We start from the raw sequence: 15,329 nt of genomic DNA, 5'->3' as shown, positions 1-15,329 counted from the left end.
CAGATTATATATTCACCCATTTCTTGTTAGTTAAGACTATAGATTTAGCAAAGGACTATGCCAGATTATATATTCACAAGATAGTCAGACTTTATGGAATTCCTTTTTCTATCATTTTGATAGAGGCGCTCAGTTCACCACTCAGTTTTGGAAGTTATTTCAGAAAGGTTTGGGTTTGAATGTGAATCATAGTACTGCTTTCTATCCTCAGATAGATGGTAAAGCAGAGCGTATGATCAAACTCTAAAGGACATGTTGAGAATTTGTGTTATTGACTTCAAAGTATATTGGAATGATCATTTACCTCTTATATAGTTTGCATAAAATAATATTTATCACTCGAATATTCAGATGACTCCTTATGAGTCTCTTATGGACAAATATGTAGCTCTCCAATTAGTTGGTTTGAAGTTGATGAAGTTATGTTTATAGGGACACACTTGGTTCATCATGCTATGGAGAAAGTGAACATCATCCAAGAGAGGTTGAAAACCATGCAAAGTCGCCAAAAGTCCTACAATGATGTTACGTGAAGAGATTTGGAGTTTGAGGTGAATGATTAGGTTTACTTAAAGGTTTCACCCATGAAGTATGTCATGATATTTGGGAAGAAAGGGAAGCGCAGTCCTCGTTACATTGGTCCCTACTGAATTTGAAGAGAGTTGGTAATGTAGCTTATGAGTTAGAGCTACTATCAGAGTTAGAGACCGTTATCCAGTGTTTCACATTTCTATGCTGAAGAAGTTCTTGGGAGATCCTTCACTCATTGTTCCTACAAAAAAGCATTGGTGTGAAAGATAGATTTTCCAATGAAGAGTTTTCAGTTTAGATTGTTGGTCGTTAGGTTTGCAAGTTGATGACCAAAGAGGTTGCGCCAGTCAAAGTTTTATGAAGAAATACTTTTGTTGAAGAGGATCATAGGAAGCCGAAGATGATATGAAAGCAATATACCCTCATCTTTTCGTTTCTCCTAGTGTTGATGTTAAAGTAATACTATTTTTCCCACTTTAGATTTTGTTTCAGGTCGTGTGTTGAGTGATTCTGTTTCTGCTTTTGCATTCATGCCTCGTATAATTTCCTTGCTTGATTATCATTCAAGGATGAATGATCCCAAAGGAGAGATATTATAACACCTAAAAAATCCTAACTCAGACCAAATAAGAGAAGCCCTAAAAATGTTAGAAAATTCTACTGAACTGAGAACCACGAGCAGCATCTATAGACCATAGATGGAACCATAGGTTATAGATAAGGCTCGGTGTTCATATTTAGACTTAGTGAAATTTTTCCCCTTTTGAATTTCCACAGACGATGTCTACGGCTCGTGGAATGAATCACAAACCGTAGATAGTGCCCATAGAAAGAATTCAGAGACTTAGAATTTTCCAAGTGTATAGGACGAGTCCTTGTATGAGTCGTAGACACCTTTATAGACCGTAGGTTGATCCGTAGATCAGAGTCCTACAATTCAATTTTCTTCTGACTTTCATGAGCCATTTATATGCCCTATAGAACCATTTACAAACCTTAGAGTTGCCTCATGGAATTAGGTCCTGAGACCCTTCTTTAGTACAATTTCAATGAGCATAGTGCACGAACTGTAAAAGGGTTTATGACCCATAAAAGGGTCTGCAAACCCAAACTTCAGAAACCTCATTTCCAAGCTCTTTCTACGAGAGGGCTTCTACGGCTCGTACAAGTTTCTATGGATCGTAGATGGGCTCCGTAGATGGGCTCCGTAGATGGCCTTCGTCAAATTTTAATTAGGATTAGTTTGGTCTTTTCCACCCTTTCTATGCTTAAACCCAAATGTCTTACACCTAATTAAGTTCCTTTATAGTACCATTTGAGCCTTTGCCTCTCATACTCACTCTTAAGACTTAAAGCAAGGATTCAAGGGGAGAAAAGGTCAAGTTTCATGAATCTTCTTCAAAGTTCTTCAAGAATATAGTTATTCCAGGTACGTAAGGCTATTCATAGTGTTGAACTAAGTTCGTCCTTATTCCCTACAGATAAATTCAGTTAGTAAGAGATTAATCTAGGGTTCAAACCCAAGTTTTATTCAATTCTTGAATAGGTCTTAATTCTGTCTATTGAATATTAAGTATTACCATTGAAGTGTACATTTATTCATGTCATTCTGATTCTTGAATTATAGTTCATTTTTATTCATTACATGAACCCTATTAGCTACGAATTTTGAAATTTTTGCATTTTTATTCATTATGCATGATTTTCATAACTTAAGTAAGATCAAGTATTTTACATTATGATCGAGAAAGAGTTTTAAGGAAATTGAAGAATTCCAAATATACCTACTTGTATTGACAAAAGCATGTCTATTTTAAAGAAAGAATAAATAGTTTCAAGAGCAGTTTCATCTAAGTGAAGTTCAGTATAGCTTCAGAGAAGTATTTTAAGCATTGACTCACCATAAACAGTATTACTATTATGAGAATTATTACATTGTTTTGGGAGTATTATTGAGCACCGATTTGAATACGATTTGAAATAACTCAGACCCCATAACTTGTGCTACCAGCAAAGATAGAATTGTACCATTGGTTCAGGCAACTCCTCACCTCAGTCCCTGATAAGGACTTTTTAGATTGATTCATAAGTTGAGTTTTGTCTCTTACCCACAGAAATGTATTGGACGGCTCTAGCAATGTGAGCAATATGTTGTACTATTACGAGGCTCATAGTAATGGTTGTCGGTTAGAGAAACTTCGTAAGAAGTAAATTTATTATTTTCAACAAAAACTTTAAGAATATATATATATATATATACATAAAGTACTAACTACATACTTTCTATCTATATTTTTTGATAATATAGATTTGGACGATCAGCACTCAAGTCACAGTTAGTATGACAATTGATTCACCCAGTAGAACTTTTGGTGAATCCTCATAATTTAAGGATGACCTGTATCTTTGTTTTAGTATTTACTTTCAGTTTTCAGACAATTAGAGTTAGCTAGGGGCTTGTCCTAGGAACTCACTTTAGTAGAGGCTAGCTAGGGGTTTGTCCTAGGAACTCACTTTAGTAAAGGCTTTCAGAAAGACAAACATAATTCAGCTTATGTTTAAATACGGATATTTGTCTATTTAGTAATTGAGTTTAATAAACTATTTCAGTTCAGCTTTCACATCTATGATTTTAAGTATTTTTCATATTTATCTTAGTATTGTGCCAGACCATGGATTAGCTTAGGGTCACTTGTGGCTCTAAGAACGGTGTCACAACTAAGGGTAGTCTTGGGTCGTGACAAACTTGCAATTTGAGCATCAAGTTTAAGGTTTCCTAGGATGTATGAAAGCTGCATTTATAAATGAAAGTTTTATATATATATATATATAGCTTTATATGTTTTGCTTTACATTCCAGTCAAGGTATTATCAATGTTTCCTTTCAATTCAGTTGTTGTTTCATTCAATTGTATTACATACCATATATTCCATGTTCTAACATCTTTCAATACTGCATCATTTTATGATGCAGACGCATGCATTCAGGATAATCAACAGGTGCTCCATTGAGATCATACTTCCTCGGCTTTTGATGAGACCTCCTTGCTTTTGGAGGACTCAATATATTCATTTTTATTTAGTATTAGTAATTTCTTTTGAGATAGACATGGGGGATTTTCCCAGCACCTAGTTATAGTGTTAGAGGCTTCATAGATAGAGTTGAGTCAATCTAGACTTTTTCAGAATTATGTTTTAAACATTGTTTCCATTATATTCATAGTTATTTTCAGAAAGTGCATGAGTCTTACTTGAATTATTTAAAATGCTCATGTTAAAAGCTTCTGCATTTGAGTTTAGTGTTTTGATCTGTAGTCAGCCAGGCCAAGGGTTTGCTTGGAACCAGTAATAATTTCTGATAGACGGCCACACCTAGTGTGTAGACTCGGGGCATGATACATGACTCCTTGGTCTTTTATAGAAATTAGCTTAGTGGTACCACATTAGCTAAAATCAACCTTCATACTCTAGCAAAGTATATTGGGCCCTATTTTATGGGGATTATACATCAAATTCCATGTGATAGCTCACATGGTTATATGTTGATTTTAGTATATTCCACAGTTCAGTCTTTCAGATTATTGCATGACCATGTTATCAGTTATTTCAGTTCAATATTTATTAGACTTTATGTTATTTTCTTGTTTTATGCATCAGCTCATGTCATTAAAGTTCATAATGTTTAGTTCTTAGTTTTATCATGGATATCCTCCATACTCAGTACATTCAAAGTACTGACTGCCTACTTTTTGCCTATATTTTTTGATAATATAGGTTTGGACGTTCAGCACTCAGGTCGTAGTTAGTATAACAACCGATCCACCCAGTAGAACTTTTGGAGAGTCCTCATAATTTAAGGATGACCTCCATCTTTGTTTCAGTATTTACTTTCAGTTTTCAGAAAATTAGAGTTAGCTAGGGGCTTGTCCTAGAAACTCAATTTGGTAGAGGCTTTCAGACAGTCAGACATAATTCAACTTATGTTTAAATATAGATATTTGTCTATTTAGTAATTGAGTTTTATAAACTATTTCATTTCATCTTTCGCATCTATGATTTTAAGTATTGTTCATGTTTATCTTAGTGTTATGTCAGAACATGGGTTAGCTTAGGGTCACTTGTGGTTCTAAGCAATGTGTCATAATAAGGGGTTAGTCTTGGGTCATGACAAACTTATTATCAGAACCTCAGATTTAAGGTTTCCTAGGATGACTAAAAGTCGCATTTAGTAGAGTCTTATTCATGGGTGTGAAGCACACCACATATATGAATGAAAGGCTACAAAACCTTTTAGGAAATACTTAACTTCTTTCATACTCTCAATCATGTGATAGAGTTCAAATCTATATAATTTCCTTTCAATTCATGCTCCACGTGTTTTCAAAATCATGCCTCCTAGAAGTGTTTACATTTGTAGAAATGGGAATGGGGACCACCCAGAACCACCAACTCTAGTAGAACCTTTGAATGAGCAAGTGTCTCAAGTCAACTTTAGAGCTGCTTTTCAGGTACTAGCTTATCCCATGACCTCTCAGATCAATCAATAGGTTGTTGCTCAGGGTAACCCAAATGGTAATCAGTGACAACAAGGGCCTGAGACTTTACTTGGATGTATCCTCTAGAATTTTATAGTTCTAAGGTGGAGGAGGATCCATAAAAATTCCTAGAGGGAATCTAGAAGATTACTCAAATTATGGATGTCAATCTAGTTGAGAGTACAGATTTAGTTGCTTATCAGTTGAAAAGAGTGGCTCAAATATGGTACAAGCAATGGAAGGATGATAAAATTATTGATGCAATCCAAGTAGATTAGGACAAGTTCGAGGTTGCTTTTATGGACATGTTCTTTCTGTTGGATTTGAGGGAAGCTAAGGTCTAGGAGTTCATTAATTTGAATCAATGGAATATGACTGTGAAGGATTTCTATTTGAAATTTACTTAGCTTCAAAGTATGCTTCAATTATGGTGGCTAACTCTAGGGCCTACATGAGTAAGTTTATCTCTGATGTTTCTGAGACTGTGGTGAAGGAGTGCAGAACTGCTATGCTCATTAAAAAGATGGACATCTCCCGCTTGATGACTTATGCTCAACAGATTAAGCAGAACAAGTTAAGGAGAGTGCTAGGGATAACAAGAGGGCTAAAACATACAATGTGGACTCCTCTCAGCAGAAATCAAGTGGTGGTAATTCCTCTAATATTCCCAATGCCTGAGTTCAAATCAGTAAACAAGGATAGGGGGCTCTAGTTCTCTTCATACATAAGAAAGATGGTTCTCTCAAAATGTGCATCAATTATCGCCAATTGAACAAGGTCACAATCAAGGATAAGAATTCTATCCCAAGATTGAGGACTTGTTTGACCAACTTTAGGGTGAAAGTTTCTTCTCTAGTATAGACCTAGATCAGGCTATCATCAGCTTAGAGTTAGAGAATGTGATATTCTGAAGACAGCCACTTTGACTCAATATGGTCACTATGAATTTGAAGTTATGTCTTTTGGACTAACGAATGCTTCTACAACTTTTATGGATTGGATGGACAAGGTGTTCAAAAAGTATTTGGATATGTTTTTCATTGTGTTCATAGATGACATCCTTATCTATTCTCAGAGCAAGAATGAGCATGTAGACCATTTCAGGATTGTCTTGCAGATTCTTAAGGACTACCAATTATTTGTTAAGTTCATCAAGTGTGAATTTTGATAGATTTCAGTAGCATTCCTTGGACATATAGACTCTGGAGAAGGCATTTAGGTTGATTCTCAAAAGATAGAAGCAGTTAAAAATTGGAATAGAGCCCTTTCTCCTTCAGATATCAAGAGTTTCTTGGGATTAACTGGTTACTACATATGGTTCGTAAAAGGATTTTCATCCATTTCTTCTCCTTTGTCTACATTGAATCAAAAGAAAGTCAAATTTTGGTGGTCCAAACCTTGTGAGAAGAGTTTTTAGGACTTAAAGACTTGACTAACATCGGCTCCAGTTTTGATTCTACTAGATTGTTCAGATAGTTTCTTGGTATATTGTGATGGTTCTACAATTTTCCTTGGTTGTGTGTTAATTCAACATGGTAAAGTCATATCTTATGCCTCCAGACTACTCAAAGTCCATGAGAAGAAGTACCTAACTCATGATCTTGACAACAGTAGTGTTTGCCTTAAAGATTTGGAGGAACTCTCTTTATGGTGTTCATGTGGATATGTTTACAAATCACAAGAGCCTACAATATGTGTTTAACTAGAAGGAATTGAATCTTTGCCAAAGAAGATGGCTTGATTTTCTAAAAGACTATGACATTAGTGTTCTATACCATTCAGGTAAAGCCAATGTAGTGGCAGATACTCTCAACAGGTTGTTTATGAATAGTGTTTCTCACTTTGAGAAAGAGAGGAAGGAACTAGTTCATAATGTTCACAGACTTGCTCGCATGGGTGTTGATTTGGTGGATTCAGCAAATGGTGGAGCTATTAATTAGAATGGATCAGAAGCTTCTCTTGTGATGGATGGTAAAGCAAAATAGAATGATGACCCAACTTTTGTTGGGTTGAAAGAAGCAGGTCTTAAAAGACTATAGAGGCTTTCTCCTAAAGGGAATATGGCATGCTTCATTACCAGAATCGTCTATTATTCAAGATATTGATGATTTGAGGCAATGGATTTTAGCATAAGCTCACAGTTCTTGTTATTCTATTCACCCAAGAGCCACTAAGATGTACCGTGATCAATGAAAAAGTCTATTGGTAGAATAGTATGAAGAAGGATATTGCAAAATTCATGGCTAAGTGTCCGAATAGCCAACAAGGTAAGCTTGAACATCAGATATCAGGAGGTATGACTCACAATATCAGTATTCCTACTTGGAAGTGGGAGAATTTGAGTATGGACTTCATCACATGTTTACCTCACACGCATCAAAAAAATGATTCGATATGGGTGGTAGTAGACCGAATGAAAAACTCAACACAAATTCTGTTAGTTAAGACTTCTAATTCATCCGAGTATTATGCTAGACTTTACATTAGGGAGTTGATGAAATTGCATGGATTTCCCTTATCCACATCTCAGACAGGGGTACTTAGTTTATATCTCACTTTTGAAAGTTGTTTCAGAAAGGTAGTTTTGGTATTCAGGTTAAGCTTAACATAGTTTTTCACACGCGGATAGATGGCCAGGCCGAGTAAACTATTCAGACCTTGGAGGATATGTTGAGAGCTTGTGTGATTGACTTTAAGGCTAATTAGGATGATCATTTGTCTTTGATTTAGTTTGCTTATAGCAGCAGTTACTACTCCAGTATTCGGATGGCTCCATTTGTGTTACACCCCATACTTTTGTAATTTTGAACGCGTTCTTAAGTCTCCTGAAAGGCTCTTAAGTTTCTTGTAAAGATCATAAGCCTCTTAATTTCTTAAGGTTCTTAAAGTTTCTTAAAGCTTCTTAAGAACTCTTAAACTCTTAAGAGTTACCATGTGAGCCGGATAATCTATAATGCTACCAAACAACTCTAAGGAAAGGGGAATGCAATACCCCATAGTAGAGAAGATTGGAAATAGAGTTATAAAAATTCGGAAGAAGTTGGAGATCAAATAATGAGTCATAGGACTCGACTTATTTATGTAAGCTACCAACTTGGAAATCTTACATACATAAGCTACTAGAGTACATACCAAGCTTACGTAGCAAGGATTACATAGGTTCGTAAAGTAAGACGAGATTACGAACCCACGAGGGGAAAAAGAGAGTGCCACATGGTAGCATAAGGGAGTGACACGTGGAAGCAGATGGAGAAAGGGTGGTGGAACCCCCCCCCCCCCACACACACACATACATGCCATGTGGGAGCCTATGATTGGAGGAAAGGGGTGTGTTGGCCCAATAAGGGATTGACACGCATCACCACTTAGTGGCTGACATGTGTCACCACATAGGGGATGACATGTGTCCCCCTTAAAGTAGCCTATATATATATATATATATATATATATATATATATATATATATATATATGAATATTAGTCATCCTTATACCTTAAGTTATTACTTCATCCAAATATTCTAGAAAAGAGAAGAAGAGGAGAGAAACCCTCAAGCTAGATAGAGTTTTGGATTTGAGGGGAAAAAATGGTAAGCTTTCGATTTCGTTCCATGAATTAATTAAATAAGGTGAACCACGATGTTATGAAGGTGTTAGTAATGAAAATTTATGGTTTGGAGCATCCCAAAACGTTACCAAACAGCCAAGAAGTTTTAAGTGCGCTAAAGGAACTTCTGAGGCAAGTTTCGACGAGGTTGACGAGTTCCGAGCAAGCTAAGAGTTTCTCTTTTGAACTGGAGTTTATGATGATTTTATGAGGTATATTACATGTATTAAATGATGCTGGAAGTGGAAAATTTTCACAAGGATGCTTGATGTTAAAAACAACCTAAATTAAAGTCGTAGTAGCTAAATCGAAGTCGCGTAGTGTGTTGTCGTTATCATTCTGCGGGTGCAGCTGGTGGGGTTGCGTGTTGCAGGGAATTAAGGTGTTTTAAAAACAGTATGGGTGCTGCTGGTTGCATCCACACGACCCTTCATTTGGTATGGTTAAAGACTTTGCGAAATAAAGATTAAAAACTCTATTTTTGTATCATAGTTGGGAGCTAGTTGTTTGGAGTTTGTATTGTGTAAGGTTGAAGTGATTTAATTGTAAATATTCTGATGGTTTTTGTTGTTGGTATGGTTGTTGATATTGTGGCCAAGTTGAAATCTCGGGGATGTTGAATTTTCAGGGGAAATGCTGCCTGATTTTCGGTAGCTTCGCAACTAGTAACAAACTAGTCGAGGGTAATAGATAGGAAATGACTCCTATTAGTACTTGGTTGTAGAGTGGGATATTGGAAGGTGAAAGTCTATTAACCTTATTATTACTTTCATGTCAAATAGGTTATGGAGGTATCAAGGCAATCCGGATTTCAATTTATCCCTAAAAAGGTATGTCAAGCTTCCTCTTGGCATGTTCTTGGCACAAGTAAGTAAATCTACCCTTCTTCCCTCTTGATATGTCTTGACTTAAGTATGATGATATGATGGTTATGACATCGAATCCCATAATGGGCCGGGTATGGTATTTGATGATATGATGATAACAATGAGTCCCTTAATGGGCCGAGTACGGTACATGATGATATATGTATATGATGACTCTATGAGGGAAAGTACAGGGTATGTAAAGCTTATTCTCTTTCTTCTTTGGCATGACCCATAGAAAGCCAACGGACGAAGAATGCATAAAGTCTATAAGAAGATCTCATTCTTAAGTACACTAGGATGCTAATGTTTTTATTTTCCTAGAACTTATGTCCTTTTGCCTCGATTCATGTGAAAATATCCAACCATCCTAAGTTGGTATAATCTATATTGTGGTATAAAGCATGACTCTTGTTCACTCCTTATAGTTGGAACTTTTTCAATAATTGAGTTATTGCTTCTCCAGTTTTCCTATACGTTGGGAAGTAGTAAGTATGTAAAGATATCCCTTATTTCTTTTGGCATTGTCCTATGATCAAGTAAGGATTAATACGAGCTTTGAGGAAATTCTATTCATATGATTCATGGTCCCTGTTCTTAGAGATTCTCCGGTAATTAATGTCCTTGACTTTTATAAGTTATGTTGTATCGTCTTGAATCATGCCTACGATTTCTAAGGCTCTTTGATATGATCAATAGTGGCATGCGAAAAATATTTAATGTGACTATCGTCCTAATTTTTAAATGATTATGCATTTTATTATATCATTGAGTCTTGGACAATGATTTAAATTGCATATGGTTACTCACTACTCTGCTCGTGCATACTGTAATCCTTCTCACATCGAGTCTCAGGATGGGAATGTAATCGTGCGCAGTTCACTGCATTATCCATCAAGTCCCTCACTAAAGAGCCGAGTACGCTATATGAGGAAATGATAATGCAATGACATGAACAACTCACCGAGTACCTCACTATAGGGCCAGGAATGTATGTATATATATATATATGATGTGATGTGATAAGGTGATGATGGCATCGAGCCCTATGATGATCCTACAGATATATGTTCCACCGAGTCTCTGAAGGGGCTGGCTATATTGTATAATATGAGTATGCATGTTTTTATGATTCACAAGGTACAGTTACAGTGTTTTCTTAAGTAACGAATTTATCCCCCTGGCTCTTTTTATTTTAGATATGTTTCCAGTTATGCTTTACATACTCAGTACATATGTCGTACTGACCCCCCTTTCTTCGAGGGGATGCGTTCATGCCCGCAGGTACAAACTCACACCTTGAGGATCCGCCAGCGTAGGAGTCCCACTTAGCAGTTCAGAAGCGCTCCTTTGTACCAGAGCCTAGATTTTGGCACTAACCCTCGATGTGTATATTTATTGGTTATGGGTACGGCGGGGGCCCTTTCCCGCCTTATGTTACTATTCTTACTCTTAGAGGTCGGTGGACATGTATGTGGCTGATATATGTATGTGTGTACAGTTGTTCCTATATGTTACGACAGCCTTGTCGGCTTATATGTTATCATGCCTATTATTGTATTATAACTTAAACTGGGGGCATTTTTACTTATAATTAGCAGAGGTATATGCGAGTGTCCAGTTTGGGCACCCGTCATGGCCTATGGGGTTGGGTCATGACAGAAGTGGTATCAAAGCGGTCCTTCCTTAGAATATCCACAGACTGTGTCTAGTAGAGTCCTGTTTATCGGTATGTCGTGCACCACATCTATAAGCAAGAGGCTACAGGATATTTAGGATGTTACCTTTCTTTCTTGTCTAAGATCGTGCGATAAAGCCGAGTCATAGGGAATGAAATTTCTCATACTAACCTGTGATTTTAGCAGAAGAACAACATCGATAAAAGAAAGTGACTGACGATATTGGAAGTTACGAAGCACGCAGGTAAGCAAAGGCATGAAAGATATATGTCAGGTAAGGTATTGAAGTACGAATAAAATGCAAAGTTGAAATTGGAAGGAAAAGTAAACAGGAAAGTGTAACAGGTGTAGTTCAAGTGGACATACGAGATAAGTCTATTTTCATACTATTGATATTGGGTGCCCTGTGGGGCAGCGATATGATATGATATGGATATATGTGCTGGCCCTGTGAGGCATTGTTGGCATTTTCTGCGTGCAGGTTTTGGGATAGTAAGAAATACAGAGGAAACTCTGCCAAAAAATTTCTGGAAAAAAAAAGAGAATGAGCTGTAGGGTTGTAATATTTCTTGAAAGGCCGTGTCCATCATAATGATAAGATTTGACTAAACTATGAGTATGGTTGACCTCGAGAAATAAGGTAATTGCTGAACCGATGGCAATAGTAACTAGAAGGTCGATACTGATATGGTAAAATGAAGTTGGAAAAGACTTGCGATCCTAAGAAGAGGATCAAGAGAAAATGGGTAGATTGGTATAGAGTGATATATATTAAGGCACTGACTGAATTGGTACACAAGGATCAATTGTGATGAGTTATAGTTAAAAGAAGTAACAGTGTGATGACGATAAGAGTACAGGGGAAAAATAATTATAACAGATAGGATGTATTAATAAGATAGCTTGTGAGATATTAAGGATAAGACTGACTAAGAAGGGTAAAAAGGTAAGTATGCTTATTTCGCCGAGTACAATTAACCTATAGTAAGAATCGTGAAAAAGGTTAAGAAGTGTTATACTATGGGGTGGAGTACGACAGGATATGAGGTAAATATAACGAGGATCGTTATGGAAATAAGTAAGGCCTAGAGAGAAAGTGGCCAAAGGTATGAAGTGGTCCATGTGACAAGAATGGAAAGGTAAGTGTGAAATGGAAAAGCGAGCCATAGAACAAATAAGAAAGACTTATCAAGTTCTGCAAGGAAAGCTTCGAATAAAGGTTATGTGATAACAGAAATGGTAGCGAGCAAAAGGAAAGAAAGAGTAACTAAAAGGAGTAAACCAGAAGAAAGCAGGATAACAGTGTAATAATAAGTCATAACATGTGTAGACGAGGATACGAATGCTAAAAGTGACGAACCACGAAAGACCAAGCTGTAGAAAAATGAGCTATGAGGTAAAATGGGTGCTAGGACATGACTGGTATGATATGAACAAAGATGGATGAACCAAATACGTTATGGAAATGAGAAAAAGAATTATACAGAAATAAAGTGTTCCAAATGATACAGGAATAACATGAAATTCCACAGGAACAAAAAAATGGACATGGACTGGAAGAATAGAAGGACTACTATAGGGAGCACTCAAGATAGACGCAATCCATTAAGTAAGAGTATCAGACGAAAAGGGGAATACATAGCTACGAACTAAAGGTGTAGTATGAAAAGGCGAGAAGATAAGACCATTATTAGAGTAAAATTGACATGAGACTGTGAAGAATTGGAAGTTAACCTCAGGTAACCGACAAGGGTAAGAGCTTATGAGATATAAAGAAGTATTGTGGATATGTGATTCCCCCATGAAAAATATAAAGACCCATCAAGGTTGAGGAAGGTAGCTCTGCAAAACCATTGATGCATTGCGAGTCCATTAAGAGGAACAAGTTGTATCCACTAGGATGAAGATAGTGTTATAGCAGGGCTAGAAACACGGGTCACTGGAGTACAAGTACTTCCGAATGGAGAAGTTGAAACGATTATGAGCGCTAGCTAAGCACTGGTAAGAAAGAAAGGAATTTGGCCCTGGATAAACTACTATATTAATTATATGACTCGAGTACCCGTACTTGGACTAGATTGGGTACTAGTTATAGATAATTCTAAGCACCCCATGGTTGTATTAAGGTTTCTTACAGGGGAAACTTAAAGTATAGATGATCTAACAGAAGGTGTAGATATGGTGCAGTATGTCAAATGTGTTAGAACAGAATCATATGTGTATGAATAGTTGAAAATAAACAGAGGATGACATGGGTACACCCTAAAAGGGGAAAGTGGACAAGAGAAATATAAGTGTAAGATGAAGTCGACTGACACTATTACATGTTAACGGGAACGCTTAAACTTCAAGCAAGATCCCATGATGGCTTGAGTTAGCAAGGACTAAAGGCCAGCGATAAATGGATAGAAGCCATGATATTTGAGACCGTACGGAGAACCATTAGCAGAGACCCTAAATGAGTGCTTACAAAAAAGGGCGAACACAATAAGAGAGTAAGACGAAGTGATCTAAGGACCGTGTAAAGGGTAGTAAGGCCATGGTTAAGTAAAGATTAAGACATGGCAACAAAGTTGTTGGCCACCAGGATATGACATACAGGTAGCAAGGAGAAAGAATAGAAAACCTCCTACGGTAAGGAAATAAGGAGACCAAAGAGTACCCAAGGGAAAAAAAAGAAAGAGAAAAAAAAGGTAGGACAGAATAGCATTAGTGCGAGCAAGCTCTGGTATGGAAGTGATATGCAAAGCAAGATGGACCAAGAAACAAAAAGATTGTGTCTACCTCATACCGGTTGTATAAAAGTAGTTTTGCAACTTACGAATATATATACAACATAAGACCAAGCGGAAGAGTACATGAGGAAAAGGGGGTTATGATATTTTGGACACATTACAGAGAAATTCAAAGAGAAGTTAAATTAAATGACCAAAAAGGACATGGTCATGGTGGAACTAAAGACCTACCCTAAAACCGGTTGTAAGATAAAAGAGGAAAGGGCAAGGCGAAATATGAAGACTAGCGAGACGGCGCTAAGGTAAATCTTGGGCTAAGTTGAGTGCCTTGCACATTATTACAAAGATTTGCAATGAAACGAGACATGAGGACTTCTCGGGGGGTCACCCATCCTAGTACTACTCTCACCCAAGCACGTTTAACTTCAGAATTCTAGTGGGATTTGGTGCGTTAGTGCTGGTATGACCGCACGAGATGGAAAAATCCAAACTAGCGGTAGGGAAACGATACAATATTATGCACTTAGAGTGTTATAAGTTACGTTAAGGGTATAGTAAAAAGGGCTTAAGCAAAACAAGCAGGATTAGCTGATTACTAACAGATGAAGCACTTGTACGCCACAGTTCTTTGACATAATACCAGTTAATGATAGGCAAACCATGGAACAGCTATATAGGCCATTGTGTGGGGGAATTTCGACACCACTTGGCAGCCAACTCGGAGGGGCAAAAAGCAAAAACCAAAAGGTAAGGGTACCGGTTGATGTCATCTAAAGAAGGAAGAAAGTAATACACGAGGTCGAAGATTCCACAATGCGACCTTGGCTATAAGACTCATTACACACTCTATGGACAGATGATTCTGGAGGGAATGTTACCCGTAGATTAACAATATCAGCCCATGCTTCTTCAATCAAAGACTAGCTGCTCAGTCGAGAAGGTGTGAAATTATAAGTTAAGAGGGTGGTAGGACCTTACGGAGTCCCCATAGCTATGGTCCCAGATGAAGGAGCCCAAGTTATAGTTTACTACCGAAGATCAGTCCGCAAAGATACTGGGAAGATAGATAGGTCTTCGTACACCATTTTACCCTCAGATTGATGGACAAACTAAGCTCGATAGTTACACGGTAGACGATATGTTGTGAGCCTATAAAGTTGACCCCAAAGGTAACACAGACAATTGCCTACCACCTGTCAAGAGTACTTACAATATTAACTATTATTCTAGTATCCAGGCGGCCCCGTATGAGACTTTATATGGCAGACAGTGTAGGTTGCCAATTGGTTGGTTTGGTGTCAGTAAAACATGACTAATAAGCCCAGACATGGTGCAATAGGTGGTATAGAAGGTGAATATTATTCGGGAGAGGTTAGT

The 15,329-nt window shown here is 37.2% G+C and overlaps 1 pseudogene; it reads right to left on the bottom strand.

Moving 5' to 3' along the window:
• Positions 1-14,307: 14,307 nt before the first annotated feature.
• Positions 14,308-14,426, bottom strand: LOC129903934 (5S ribosomal RNA; annotated as a pseudogene).
• Between the last annotated feature and the right edge of the window lie 903 nt (positions 14,427-15,329).

The sequence above is a fragment of the Solanum dulcamara genome, chromosome 1 (assembly GCF_947179165.1).
Source record: "Solanum dulcamara chromosome 1, daSolDulc1.2, whole genome shotgun sequence".
Lineage (NCBI taxonomy): Eukaryota > Viridiplantae > Streptophyta > Magnoliopsida > Solanales > Solanaceae > Solanum > Solanum dulcamara.
This window is presented reverse-complemented; position numbering and strand designations above follow the sequence as displayed.